Genomic DNA, 16,436 nt, shown 5'->3' on the forward strand with positions numbered 1-16,436 from the left:
AAACACATACATACACAAACCAAACCCTTCTTCTAGCACTACACTAAACCTTACATACATTACTATCTGTGCACTTACCTTAACCCGCACCCTAAATCTATGGTCCGTAACTATCGCACACTTACCCTACAGACATATACCCAAACAAAACAAATAATCCACACACATACTGTTAACAAAACCTTACTTCTAACCCTACACTAAACCTTACATACATTACCTATCTATGCACTTACCTTAACCCGCAGCCTAACCCTAAGGTCCGTAACTATCGCACACTTACCTTACGGAGCTATACCGCAGATGGGCCAACTATCACACTTCGACATTTCGTGTTTCGCTGTTTTGTACATTTGCCATTACCGTCATTCGTGCATTATGTGTCAGTGTTGTGGTGTTCGACATTACCAGCATTCGATAATGTAATATAGACCCAAGCCCACAGAAGAGCTTTCTTTTTGGTGGCAGGAAAGCTCTGAAATGCTTACTGCTAAAACCTGTCTTTTAGTTGCATTATTGTTGGCCAACTATTACCTTTAGCTGATTTTTTTATAATGATTTCACTCTTTGATGAAAGTGATGTTCGCAGATTATGGTTTGTGGAATAGCCATTCAATGAAGTTTTTCTTCGATGTGTGAACATAGACCCCATAGTAGTGCTGGTGGCAGTGGTCATGGTAGTTGTAGTGCTGGTGCTTGATGGTGGTGGCAGTGATTATGGTGGTTGTAGTGTCGGTGCTTGGTGTTGGTGTCAGTGATGATGGTGGTTGTAGTGCTGGTGCTTGGTGTTAGTGGTAGCAGTGATGATGGTGGTTGTAGTGCTGGTACTTGGTGTTGGTGGTGGCAGAGATGGTGGTTGTAGTGCTGGTGCTTGGTGTTGGTGGTAGCAGTAATGGCGGTTGCAGTGCTGGTGCTTGGTGTTGGTGTCAGTGATGATGGTGGTTGTAGTGCTGGTGCTTGGTGTTTGTGGTAGCAGTGATGATGGTGGTTGTAGTGCTGGTACTTGGTGTTGGTGGTGGCAGAGATGGTGGTTGTAGTGCTGGTGCTTGGTGTTGGTGGTAGCAGTAATGGTGGTTGCAGTGCTGGTGCTTGGTGTTGGTGGTGGCAGTGATGATAGTGGTTGTTGTGCTGGTGCTTGATGGTGGTGGCAGTGATGGTGGTAGTTATAGTGCTGGTGGTTGGTGTTGGTGGTAGCAGTAATGGTGGTGCCAGTGCTGGTGCTTTTTATTGGTGGTGGCAGTGATGTTGGTCGTTGAAGTGCTGGTGCTTGATGTTGGTGGTGGCAGTGATGGTGGTGGTTATAGTGCTGGTGCTTGGTATTGGTGGTAGCAGTAATGGTTGCAGTGCTGGTGCTTGGTATTGGTGGTGGCAGTGAAGATGGTGGTTGTAGTGCTGGTGCTTGGTGTTGGTGGTGGCAGTGTTGGTGGTTGCAGTGCTTGGGCTTGGTGTTGATGATGGCGGTGATGATGTTGGTTGTAGTGTTGGTGCTTGATGGTGGTAGCAGTGATGATGGTGGTTGTAGTGCTGGTGCTTGGTGTTAGTGGTAGCGGTAATGGTGGTTGCAGTGCTGGTGCTTTGTGTTGATGGTAGCGGTAATGGTGGTTGCAGTGCTGGTGCTTGGTGTTGGTGGTGGCAGTGGTGGCGGGAATTGTGGCACTGTTGCTGCCACCTGTGGGGGGACAGTAGGCTGTGTCAGTATGGTCAGTCCATACCACTGTGCTACTGTATATAATAGTAACAAAAATGGGGAGACATAAAATAATAAATATGCGTGTAAAAACAGAAAGAATACTGCTGAAAACGAGGGTGGAGGAAGATGCATACAAAACCAGTATCACTGCATTCTGAAATATGTTCCTATTCATAAGACAGTGAAGGAAAATACATGTTATATAGTAGAACCTACCCAGTCATGTCTTCATACATTTTGTCTGTGCAATTATCTTTGGTGGTGTGGGGGTCTACTCCAAAAGACATCATCACATAAAGTCTGAAATAAGAATGTAATAACTGGAGGGCAGATTTATCTGAACAGCATATCTGTGCTTGTGTGCAATGATATTATTGCAGGTTTGACAGTAATACAATTGTATATATACATGAGAATCATGCTGATCACACACTAAAAATGTCAAACACAAATTACACACATTGTAGTGATATGTATATTGTATAATGAAATGCCCAGTCAAGTAATACATATGGCTAAACGTATCTGAACCTTGTAGTGGTGCAATTATATTAATGGGATTGTGTACATGCAAAATTATGTCACAACAGCACCATATATATATATATATATATATATATATAGAGAGAGATATATAGTGGGGGATTGAACCTACATCTATTCTAAAACTGTAAGTGCACACAGACATAACATGATGTTACACTTTCCATCACTAAGAACATATAAAGGAGATGCCTTGCAGAAGCAAACATCTAACATAACAGGCATAATAAATTCCAGTATGGTATGCCAACAATGACAGATGTCTTTCTGTTGTATAAATGTTATACTGTATACTGTTAATCATAATTGTTAGAACTGTCACTATGAAAACAGACTCATCATTTACAACAGCAGCTATACTTACCCTGATACTCTCATAGGCACTCTAGTCTGCACCTATGAGTTCCTTTCAATTTCTGCTGGGACTGGAGATAAAGAAACAACAGAATGAAAAAGTATATGGTACCAAGCACTGGCAGGGTATAAGGCTTGTTAAATTATGGTATCCTTCCAGTACAAAGATGGTGGTCACACCTTAATATCATCCTTCCATCAGCCAAAGAGGACAGGCATGCAGTGACTTAAGTCACTGTAGTGGAGTTAGTACTGATCCAGTGGGTCCCCAGTAGGACCAGTGACTGCCTTGGCCAAACTATTGCAAGTATCAGCCTTATACTGTGACCCAGTTTACCACTCCTGAAAGAGACTGCAACTGTAATTCTTATGGAGTTTGAACAGAAAAGTCTTGGACGCCTCCTTACACCATGTCTCTGATCTGAAAGGAGAATAATCCTCACCTTCTCCATCCATTCTTGTCTCACTTGCAAACATTTCAAGAAAAATGTCGAATTGCAGCTCAAATGACTTTGTATGTGTCTCATCATCAGAGCAATGATGGTCACCAATGGGCACCTCATTTGGGTGATGGATGGCAAAATAATAAAATATAGGTACTGTACTATTATGGTTTCAATGGCACTTTAAAGTGTAGAACATGGCTGTTTCTCTTTTTGCTGCTAGGATGGTTAAAGATAGCTTGACTGTTGCTCTGAACCTCCCATCTACAGATTTTGGAACACCTCCGTCTCATAATTTTGAACAAACGGGCAACTTGTGGAACACTTACTATCAGCTTACTAACAGTTTCTTCAAGGAAACTCACAGCATGGTTAACATGTGTCATGCTATACTTATAAAATGATCTCTTGACGAATTAATATTATTCGATATAATTTACCATCAATATCAGTTAAAAAAATTGCTGACACTTATATGTGTGACAGACCCTTTTCAATGTGGAAATGTGAGGAGCATGGTGGCTTGCAACTTAAAAACTAAAGAGCATTCTTGGTAATGAGACACACTTGAGAGACATGAGAATGACACTAGCTTCCAGGCCATACACCTTGCTGACCACAGGTGCTCAGGCATGTGAACATCTTTGTGTTGAACTCAACATTATTAGGTTTGTACAGCATGCAAAGTGAGCAATTCCAAAATAATAATGAGATGAGCTCGAATTAGCATAATAATCATGCTCAGAGAGCGTGTAACCTACATGAACTAAAAATAATGAGAACCACAGGTCATCACTGTGCGACACAAGATGAACATCTGTGCGAATGCTGATTACCTCAATCACTTGTTTCTCCATAAGATTATCTGCTTAGATGAGGTATGTTATACGTTTTATTTTTATTTATTTAGTTTACATTTGTTGACTGGGATAGTCCGACTGGATATATGTCCATTTTCAGCGGAGGCCTGGGCAGAAAAGCTCCACATATCAAAAAAGAGACAGTACATACACCATTGAGTGATAAACTCAGGCAGACATGTTTAGAAATATATAGACAAAGAATACAGGCAGATAGCAATATACACAATGTGCCGACTTACATCTGATTGGAAAAGACTACATTTTTGTACAAGGGCAGCTTTTTGTGAGCTATTTACTATAAGGCCTAGAAGTACGTGTTATTTTTCCAGTGTGCATGTATTGGTCAGAGCTCTCCGAAGGGGTACATTTCAAGTGTAATGGCCATAGTAGAATGCAGTCATGTTGCAGTAGGTTGTAGCAGTGTTAAATGCACCATACAGCAGTGTAATATTGTGTTCCTCATAAATATGGGACTACAATATACAATTTCTGTAAAGGTTGTGGCTGGTGATCATGTGCTTGTTAAGTTGGGTGCATGTTAATTTGTAGTCTTATGCTGGGGTTTTTGGGGAGGGAGGATTATGCATAAGTATACAATAATGCCTGACAGCCAGATAAGGCCGATTTGTAGACAAGCATAGTATAGCATCAGGCCATAATAAAGTGTAGCAAATGTATTATTAATCTATTATGATTCACAAGATTTGTAATACCCATATAAGACCACCACTAACAATTCTTGTGTTATCCACACCAATAGAGATATGCCTAAGAAACAGGCACTGAATGCCACATCCATTTGAAAGCCCCGGTTTACAGAAGTAGAAAATAAGGTGGTGCTAGAGGTCCTTCATCTCCATGGTGGACAGCTCTTTGCACTCAGTTCCACTGACTGTCTCTTCAGTGACCATCTTTGGTGGGAAGATGTCACCAATATCAATGTTGCGGGAGGTCAGGATCATTACTAAGATAGACCTTCCACCAACTGACTGATGTGCTCCGTAATGCCACCCACAGAGCAGTGACTGTGGCACAGGAAAGGAGGGTGACCAATGGTGGGCCATATATTAAACCAGCCCTTGTGGATGCAGAGGAGCTCTTGCCCTCACGTATCAGCAATGCCACCTACACAGAGTCCCACAGTGCTGTGTTGAATGTCAGGAAAAAGCTGTATAGACCCTAGAGAATTTCAACAGATGATGCCCCATGTAAGTAGTCCTAATATCACTAACTAGCCCTATTTTTAGCAGTTAGCTACATTGCTGTTTATAATACCTCTCACTTCTGGCACATAGGCACGCCTGCCATCCAGGTGCTGCATCTGCATAATGTATGGGCAGGGTTATTTTATGATTGTAATATCACTTACACGACTGCTTATGGTGATAGATAATACTTACACTGCATATGTTTTCTTTTGGTATTTTCAAAGGTGAGACATTCTCTGACACCAGCATCATGCAACTAGCCCCATCTGATGATAGAGGATCTTTAGCTTCTGATCATGAAGGCAACAATGAGCTGGGACAGTCAGATGATGGAAAGTGTGTGCTGGACATGGGGAGTGTGACCTTCATATCTCCTCTTCATAGTGTCTGTGCACACCCAGGACATACAACTCTCTAAGAAAGGACAGATTGCTGGTGATACTACAGATTAGGCAGGTGTGGTGTAGTGGCACTCAGTAGACATAACACTACAGATTAGGGAGGTGTTGAGGCCCTCAGTAGACATATGTCTGAATCTGCTCCTTTTCTCATGGGCAGAAGGGTCCAAATCAGGGCTTGGTACTGGTAGCCATCGGTGTTATAATTACCGACCTCCCCCTAAGGTTAGTGTGTCAGTCACTGCAGCCCATCTTATATGCAGGGTCATCATGAAGGCACAGGTGACTTCCACCAGATCCTCAGCAAAGGCTGTGAGGGTGATCCAGGCTGCACATGGTGACATATGAGCATGCATGAATCTTATGTGTCATTTGTGTTGTCAGAATGAATAATACATTGAAATGTGCAGTGACTAATCTGGGTCATTTGTCATCTGCAAGGGGTTATCCCTGAGGTGATCATCTGTGATGTCCTCAGATGTTAGTTGACCTGGTCATGGATGAGCAAGATCCCACCTATGCAGTGCTAGTACTGGCCTTCAGCATGGTTGTGGTCATCATCATGCTAGCACATCCTCCAGCAGACATCACTCATGGTCAGGTAGCACATCAACATTAGCCAAGGTTGCAGGACAGTGTAACTCCTAGTAGAACCAGTTCTTGAGGATGGAAGTTGAATCCTGTCATACATGCCCTGGGCCTGTCCAACAGGCCAAGGTGCAATGCTGCACTATGTGGTGAGGTTGTGTTCATCCAGATGCAAACACATGCATACATACATACACGCACACACACACACACACACACACACACACACACACACACACACACACACACACACACACACACACACACGAGTGCACACACACGCGTGCGCACACACACACGTGTGCACGCATACACGCACACACACAGGTACACACACGCGCGCACACACACACGCATGCACGCACACACACACACACACACACACACACATGAGTGCACACACACACGTGCTCACATACACACACATACACACGTACATGCGCATGCACACACACACATACCTCAGTGCTCCCAATCACACATATAGGTGCTGCTTTACTCCCTTTCTCACCTGATAATACCTGTGGCATATGTCTGATGCTCAGCATGGCCAGCATATGCATGGCTAAGCAAAGTCTGGTGGTTTTGTATGGAACATTTTACTGTACATACATGCTTTGCTCTTGTATGGTTATGTTATAAATATATGTGCAATCTGCATCCTCTTTGCTCGTTCCATGGCATACTGCTATAACACCATCTTACAAATGGAAGTTTACAATAGCTGCAGTAAACCCTAACAAAATTTTATTATGTTATACTACATTGACATGAACATCTGACCATGTACAAATCTAAGGAGGGTGCAGCATAGCCGCACAATGTATAAAATGTTTTAAATCATTCTGCCATTTTTTCCTCTTTATCATAAGTTGTAATTCTTAATATGGTCATTAAGATATAGTATGGCCTGCCATGTTATTTTAGCTGGCTGCATTGTGTAACTATGTTTACTGAATTGCACACACCCTGACCCTGAGTGCCGCAACTCCTCATTCAAATTTGCTTAATAGGATGCAGCAAAGTGTTATGAATTCAGCCTCTGATTTGTTTACTCTCAAAGGGCAGTATAATACTTTCCTCAGTACCCTCCAGGATATACTCCACAACTGCCTGACTTCTTTTCTCAAAAAACATCAGTACAATAATTTCTCTCAGCACTCCACTGAACATAGACTCCATATAGTGACAAGGTTTTATATTCCCTTTCCACACTTTGAAATTACTAGAGGAATTTCTACAGCCTTTTCCTAAATCATATGCAATTTGTCACCATAGCTCTTTTATAGCTCATTGATTTCAATTCTACATTTAATAAGCAGTTTGGAAATTCAACATGATTTTGCCACACTTGCAACCTGCCAGTGTAATCTCTTTCTTGCATGCATGTTTCATACTGAAAGAGTGTTTCTCCAACAGTGTAGCACAATCATTGTGCACATCTTGCTTTACAACATTCCGATTATTTCACATCACTTTGCCTAAACACTTAATGATAGTTCCCATTCTACTACTGTCTGACATGTCATACACTTCTTTTTAAGATTGGTTTAAAAAGTTTAGTGATAAACTGTAAAAGTGTGGTTAAAAGTGCCCAAAACATGACAAATAAACCAAAAATTGGCAGCGGAGACCAGCAGATCCAACACAAAAGTGTTTTAATACTAAAACAGAACGAAATGAACACACAAGCATAAGAAGCATAAACGCAAATTACAAGACTTCCCGTTACGTTTTCGTCTCAAAGAACTTCATCAGATGGGCATATACATCCTAATTACCCCATTAAAAACCTTTTCCCTCTTGCGTTGACCAATGAAATGGGTAAATTCATTAATTCCCAAGGTACAGAAAGACTTAATTTTAAAATACATATATAAATCATGTAATGTTAAATAAAATACATGTAAATGTCCATGTTAAAACTGTTCATGTTACAAGATTTATGTACAATGTATTAATATAATAAATACAAATAAATAATGCTTGTTAAATATCATGTTTTAAAAATATGTATATAAAACACAATAAATAACATAAAATAATGATGATCTGGCAACATCTAGTGGGAAATATTGTGAACCACATGAAGAAAGTAAGATCAAAAAATTCCCTTAATAAATGGACAATAGGTAAAAAAAATAATTACGTCAGAATATTACAATTTTGCAGATCTAAGCTTTAGTACAGGTTTTAAAGACACCGTATCATTTAGCCCTGGATTGTTACAAGCATCCAGAACTAGTTCCCAATATAATTCCCTGTACTCGTGTCTAGTCACCCATGGCCCACCCCTGGGGTGTATAGGGACCACCTCTATCACAAAAAAATAATACTCTGCTTTTTTACATATCTGAGAATGTTTATACAGGGCATTATTCTCATTTTTCTTCCTTATATCATATCTACGTTCGTACATTCTTTGTTTTAACTTTCTTTCTGTCTTGCCCATGTAGAAGGAGTCACATAACCCACACAAAACAATGTATACCACACCCGTAGTGTTACAGTTTGCATACCCTCTGGTTGTTATTTATTTGTTTCTACATTTTAAATGTAAAGTATCACTGTCTGCACTTAAAAATTGTTCCTAAAGGTTTAAGGGTATGTAATTACCCTAACAATGCTAAAGAAGGTTTCCAGTTTCACCAGGACCTTATTATGGCTTTTGATAGATGTGAGGAAGATATAATGAGAGCTATTATCAAAAACAATGAAAGAGAAATGGAAAATGTTTTTAACCAGATAGAAAGTATTAACAATAGTATTGTTACTCATTTATTGTTTAGTATAGACACTGAAAAGGTGAAGTATTTTGATATTTTGAATAGCACTGAAGTGAAATGTAAGAAAATACAGGATAGAAAAATCATGAAAATAGAGAGCGATACTAATGAATATAGTAACAAGACACATTACCCTAAACCTAAACCCTTTAAGTTAAACAATTTTTGTGGGGGATGAAAATGATAGAAGATGGGCATATACCTAGAATAATAACCAGGATGACCAAGAAAATGTAAACATACAGAACCCTTTAGAATTTCCACCCCCTGAGGAGATCGGAATGGTTGAGACAAAAGGGTCCTGTGAATTACAGGTATGGGAACCAAGTACAGAAGGGTTGAGCACCACAGGACCAAACTTATTGGAGATAGAATTACAGGATGAAATTACACAAGATGGCTGCACATTATTTATAATGGTTTTAATATATTTAATTATACCAACACTATTATTTTTAAAGGGCATTTTAATTTATTTTTAAATGGATTCGCCTTTATACCCAGGGTAAAAACAAACTTGGTGAATTTATTAGTTGATTTTAAATTATTTATTAGACAAAAAAAATTAGAATTATTTTTTAATGGACAAGAAAAAAGGATTATTCACAACAGACTAGTGAAGAGAAGCACCTTTAACCCTCCACTACACCCCCAACTTAGGAATTTTGAACTGGTGATAGAAAAAGAATTAAGGGAACTGCTTAAACATAATAAAGTGAATCCCAATCTAACCAATGAGAAGAAGGATATTTTATATGATTTCAAGGAAAACAAAAATCTTAGAACTATGAAGCCTGACAAGGGTGGGGGGGTTGTTCTAATGGATCACATTAGCTACGAAGGCAAAATGTTCAACCTGCTTAGTGATGATGAGACATATGCAAGAGTTTCTTTAAATGAAGTTAATATTGCACATAAAAAATATGTCCATGTGTCTTAATGATTTAATGATAGAGGGGTTCATTGATATGGAGACTTATAATTTTTTAAATGTTGACAAACCCAGAGTCTCCTCTATTTTTGGCATAACAAAGGTCTATAAAAACACTACACCCACCCCTCAGGCCTATTGTTTCAGTGGAAGGATCAGTAACTGCGCCCTTGGCAAGATACATAGATTACAATTTGAAAAACACAGTACTTAAGAATGTGAACATTCTTAAGGATTCTTGGGACCTCCTAAGGTGTATAGATAATGCACAACAATCCAACACAAGTACTTTTATTGCCCTTGGTGTAGTGGATTTGTTTACATGTATTCCACACGATGTGGGGCTTGGATGGTTCTAGGAATTTTTAGCTGGCTGTGGAGATATTCCCTTTGGTGTATTTCATATTTGCTTAATTTTAATGGACTTTGTTCTCAAGAATAATTTTATATTCTTTCAGGGAGAATATTATAAACAATTGAAGGGAGTGGCAATGGGGACACATTGTGCCCCAACGTATGCTAACATCATTCTCCTATATTGGGAGAATAGATATGTATTTACTCCAGAGTATAAGCAATATTATAACTTTTATGGGTACGTTTTAGATGACATATGTCTTTTTGGACCAGTACTGACAACCAATTTTTAGAATTCTTTGAATATATCTTAAAGACTACTAAGTTTTTAAAATTTACATATCAACTCAATAATAGGGAGATAATTATCTTGATGTAAATATTCAAAGGGTTTGTAATGGTTTTAAATCTAAAATACATAGAAAACAGACATTCTCGAGCTCTTATTTGCACTATACCAGTGCCCACTCTCCGTATCAGAAAAGATGGGTGATAAAAGGTCAACTCATCTGTGCTAGCCGAATGACATCTGATGACCAGGATTTTCAAAGAGAATGTGAGTTTATAATAGAAATGTTTAAAGCCAGGGGGCACCCTTTAAACCTATTGAATGATGTACTGGCAGAAGTCATTGAGGTTAGAGAATCTAGGTTTGCCCCTATTCTGGGTAAAAATCACCCTTCTGAATATGCAAGTCAAGGCAAGAGTCTAGATGGGGCCTCCTATCAATCTGCTTTAACCATCACATATGATGATGTCACTAACTTGTTTAAACAGGTTATAGAAAATGAGCTGAACAAATTTGCAGCTTTATCAGATTTAAATGGTATATTTGATAAACCACAACAAAGCAAACAGATACCACCAAGGGACAAACGCTCCTGTGATCCAAATAAAGAATAAAGTCAGCAACCAGCTCCCAAACTTTATATTTGATAAACCACTCAAATGTGTGTACAAAAACAGGTGAAATATTAAAAATATTCTAGAAGGAGGTTCACATAATAATTATGGAATTTTTACAAGTAATAAAAAAGGTACACACAAATGCGGAAATTGTACTCAATGTATGTACATACGGACTGGTGACACTTTACATTTACAATGTAGAAACAAATATTTAACAACCAGAGGGTATGCAAACTGTAAGACCACAGGTGTGGTATACAGTGTTTTGTGTGGGATATATGACTCCTTCTACGTGGGCAAGACAGAAAGAAAGTTAAAACAAAGAATGTACGAATGTAGATACGATATAAGGAAGAAAAATGAGAATAATGCCCTGTATAAACATTCTCAGATATGTAAAAATGCAGAGTATAAATTTTTTGTGATAGAGGTGGTCCTTATAGACCCCAGGGGAGGGCCATGGGTGACTAGACTCGAGTACAGGGAATTATATTGGCAACTAGTTCTGGATGCTTCTTACAATCCAGGGCTAAATGATATGGTGTCTTTAAAACCTGTACTAAAGCTTAGATCTGCAAAATTGTAATATTCTGACGTAATTATTTTTTTACCTATTGTCCATTTATTAAGGGGATTTTTTGATCTTACTTTCTTCATGTGGTTCACAATATTTCCCACTAGATGTTGCCAGATCATCATTATTTTATGTTATTTATTGTATTTTATATACATATTTTTAAAACATGATATTTAAGTATTATTTATTTGTATTTATTATATTAATACATTGTACATAAATCTTGTAACATGAATAGTTTTAACATGGACATTTAAATGTATTTTAATTAACATTACATGATTTATATATGTATTTTAAAATTAAGTCTTTCTGTACCTTGGGAATTAATTGATTTACCCATTTCATTGGTCAACAGAAGAGGGAACAGGTTTTTAATGGGGTAATTAGGATGTATATGCCCATCTGATGAAGTTCTTTGAGACAAAAACATAACGGGAAGTCTTGTAATTTGCGTTTATGCTTCTTATGCTTGTGTGTTCATTTCGTTCTGTTTTAGTATTAAAGCACTTGTGCATTGGATCTGCTGGTTTCTGGTGCCTATTTTTGGTTTGTTTGGTTTTAGAAGTATCTGCACTTACATCTTTTTCAAAGTTACTTTGCACTGCTTCTAGGTTCTTTCTTCTGCAGAAGATGACAAAACACCATCACTCTCCTTACCATTCAGTTAAGAATTCACTTAACGCAATTTGAATTTCAGTCTTGTTAGAGTCACATGGCTTGCTATAAATGAAAAAAAAAATTATATTCCTCATCAGTAGTACATCAGAGATTATCTCGATACAGTTGGAGAGATCAGATTTGAGTAGGCATATGTTTGCAAGGAATAATGTAAAGATAAAACTATATTAAATCTTGGTATAGTCAGGCCAAGCATTGCTCAACTATTCACCGGTGTAACATAAGCAACCACTCTGTAGACTCACTGTATGGATTCACTTCACTTTATTTACAGTGCTTTGTTCAACAATTACAGTGCCAGCTTATCATTCCAATGACATTATACAGGAGACACAATTTGGCCCAGATAAACGACTCAAAATTTAGCTCAGGTAAACTCACAGTTCAATTTGTCTCCCACTTGGCAGGGCAATGTCTCAGGTACTCAAGTCTCACATATTCCACAGGCCCCTGTATGTGTACCTGTCTGCAGTATTTCTATCTGCCAGGTAGGTATGCATCTCTCTACATCTCCATTTCACTCTCTCTCTTTCTGTCTTCAACACAGACTCCCTAGAGTACTTCATCTCTTGGTAGATATTCACATCACTTACTGCTTCACTTTCTCTTTGAAACTCCCATTTATAAGAATTACACATGATCAAAGCAGAAATATATCACTTGCTACTGTGTAGCATATAGACTTGCAAAACAATGTATCTAACATGCTGATTGAGTCAACTGTTATATGCTCTGCCTAGAAAGTGTTTTGTTTGAAACACATGCCTGTTGTTTATGACATGTAGCTAATTGTGGACCAAAGTTAATACAGTTTCATTTACATTTATATCCCTGAGTTTATTTCTATGTCTGTCTTAAGCAATGAACATTTCAGCTGGACTGAGGTAAGCTTTATGGACAGATAACTCTTCATCCAGGACAATGGTCATACTCCTACAAAATTTTATGTGGCGAACATGTAAGATCTGCCATTTAAAAAATGTATTTATTTATTTTATTTTATTTTACATTTGTTTACTAGGATAGTCTGACTGGGACACTGCCCGTTTTCAGTGGAGTCCCGGGGAGAAAAGCTGCATTCTAAGCTTACATACAAATTATCACAATAAGTAATAGAAATTATAAACAAAATTGACAATAAAATGAGTATTAACACATTAACAGGATAAAAATGTAAAAACAAACATATATACATAGTATCAAATAGAACGAGACTTTAACCCCTTGAATACAGACAAATATGTGGTTGAATGTATATATGTGGAGGAACATAACATTAATTAGGAAATTAAGCAGGGAGAATCTCTTAGGCAAAGTAGTGCATAGTTAGTAATACTTCTGTGGTGAGAACTGCAGCTAGGAATGTAACTACTTATAGAGAAGTAGTGTTGTTAGAAGGGATATATTAACAGAGTTAGTACGTACAGCCAAATTGTATAAGTAATGCAAAGTTAATAATTAACCTGGAGTGTTACATGTGCAAAGCCAGGTTTCAAATATGTGTCTTTTGAGAGATATTTTGAAATGATTAAGATTGGCTATTAAAAAGTGATTATAATTCTAACCAGTCTGTAATTTTCAGAGTATCTGGACGAGACTCCCCTGTAGATTGGGACTGCAGTATCCTGCTTTGAAAATTAGGGATGCAGTAAGCCTAATACAAAAGTTTTGCCATCTATGGTGGAAACATGCTGATCAAAATAGCAAGACAGTTGTCCAGTTAAGGTATCATATGACTGTATCTGTCTGAAAAGAAATGCTATTTATACCATATGGTATATAAACAGTTTTTTTTGTTTGCTTTTTTGCTGAATGCTCCTATGCTGTACCTTTTTGCATTTAACTTGTGACCATTTTCCATGCACCAAGTGTGTGCATGTTTCAATCATTGTTGGAACTGTTTTACATCAGTGGATGAGTACTTAACAGTGTCCAAATTGCAATTATCAGCAAACTTTGTTAACCACACACCTCTGTAATATTGGAGTGGATGTCTACAGTTTAAAAGCCAAAGAAAAGAGGGCCCTGTGCTACCCACTAGTTACTTTTTATGTTTTGAGACAGCACCAGCAACATTCACAAACTGAGATCTCTTGGGTAGCCAGTTTGCATTAGGTATGTACAATTTTTCAATAACACCAGCATGGGAGATAGTGTTAAAAGCCTTAGCCATTTTTAGATAAGCAATATGTTCTGAGCAACTATTGTCTACAGCTTCTATAACTTCTTCAAATAAGCTTACAAGAGTCAGTAGGCAGGACCTGCCATTCAGAAAACCAAACTGATTTGGGTCCAGATCCGTTAACTTGTTAATGTCTGTAGCTATGACTACTGCTGTGATAATGAACCAATCATTTCCTGTCCAATTTTTCAGCACCATACCAATGTGGGGCATCTTAAATTCCTCAGATGGTGACTACCTGAACAGGCCATTTATTTATTTATTATTTATTTGACATTTGTTGACCAGCACAGTCCAAATGAGCGATTGTCCTTTTTCAGTGGTGGCCCTGGGAGAAAAGCTCCACAATTGCACATAAAAGATAATGAAAAAAAAATGCAAGGCAACAGAGAAAAGCTCCATAATTATTAAAAAAATCGTAATAGAGAAAAATAAGAAGACTAGTAAATTCACGTTATCATATGCAATCTTTAGAGTCCAGCATAACCGAAAAGCACTACTTAGTTCACCATATTTACAAGAAACATACATTGTTGCAACAAAGGAAGTTGTATGGAGAATTCAACGTGTCAGGAGAGTAAGGAGCAGAGTGAGAGCAAAGTGTCCAGTTTAGACTATGGTAACCTGTTGTGACCATTTTTGGAGTTTCTGAGAATTAGGAATTGATAGTTGGGAGTGGAAGAGAAGCATAAAAGCAGGTTTACTAGAGAGGAAGGAGATTTAGTTGGAAAAGATAAGGGAGGAGAGGTGGGAGAGGTGAGTTAGTAGATTGGTAATGCAGATATGGTATGTTATGGTATTAGTGACAGTGTAAGGTGAGGCAAGAAAGTTCAAGAGGGGGGGTGTTTGCAGAGGCAAATCCAGGTGCTAGTAAAATGTTTTTGACTGCACTTTTAAATTTTTGTGGATTGTTAATGCTACTAATATCCAGTGGAAGTTTATCTCAAGAGAAGGAGGGGGAGCAACTGTATAGATTATGTCCTATTGAAGTTCTTGGCTTGTAGATTTGTAGTAGATTTTGGTCAGTGCTTCGGAGGGTCCTGGGAGAGGTGTAGAAGAAACTAGTGGGATGATAGCAGGACAGAAGGAGGGCTTGTGCAGGATGGAGTGTATGATTTGTAGTTGAGAGAGATGCAGTTGGTGTGGAAATTTTAACCATTTTAAGATGTTGAGGGCATGACAGTGGTGAGATTTAATGGTTTGGTTAGCAGCAAACCTTGCAACTTTGTTATAAGTTGATTCTAGTTTAGTTAGGAGAGAGGTCTGTAGGTTATTGAGAATTTGTGAGCTGTACAAGAGACTAGGGAGAAGGTAGACATATGCAAGTGAGATTCTAGCATCATTAGATAGGAATTAATTTTCTAAAGAGACGTCCACGTTTTTGGTGGGTTTTCTTGATGCTATTGAGTACGCGCAGGTCACATTTGAGTTGGTCATCTATAATGGCTGTTAAAAGTTTAGTATGTGATTCTGCTGTGATAGAGGTATTATTAAGGGATGAGATAGAGAAAGTGGGTTTCAGCTTGTTAAGGATTTTTGTAGAAAAAGCAGGTGTTTTGTCTTTTTTTGGATTTATGATTAACTGGTTATTGGTAAGCCATTGTTAAATGGATTTTAAGGATTTTTGGGTTAGGGAGTTTAATTCTGAGAGGTTATCAGCTATGGTGATGACTGTAGCATCATCAGTGTATTGAATAAGAGATGCTTGTGGACAAGATGCACATAGGAGATTGGTAAAGATGATAAACGTATTACAAGTACTGATCCTTGAGAGACTCCCATCTTGATAGGAAGAGCAGGGAATAGTGTAGAAAGCCATTTGACAGACTGCTGTCTGTCAGTGATGTAACTTTCAACTCAGGAAATAGTAGATGTGGAAAAATTTAGATTGGAGAGTTTGGACAGCAGTTGGGGATAAGAGAATGT

This window comes from Protopterus annectens, chromosome 15.part0 (assembly GCF_019279795.1).
Source record: "Protopterus annectens isolate FY-2018-M chromosome 15.part0, PAN1.0, whole genome shotgun sequence".
Taxonomy (NCBI): Eukaryota; Metazoa; Chordata; order Ceratodontiformes; family Protopteridae; genus Protopterus; species Protopterus annectens.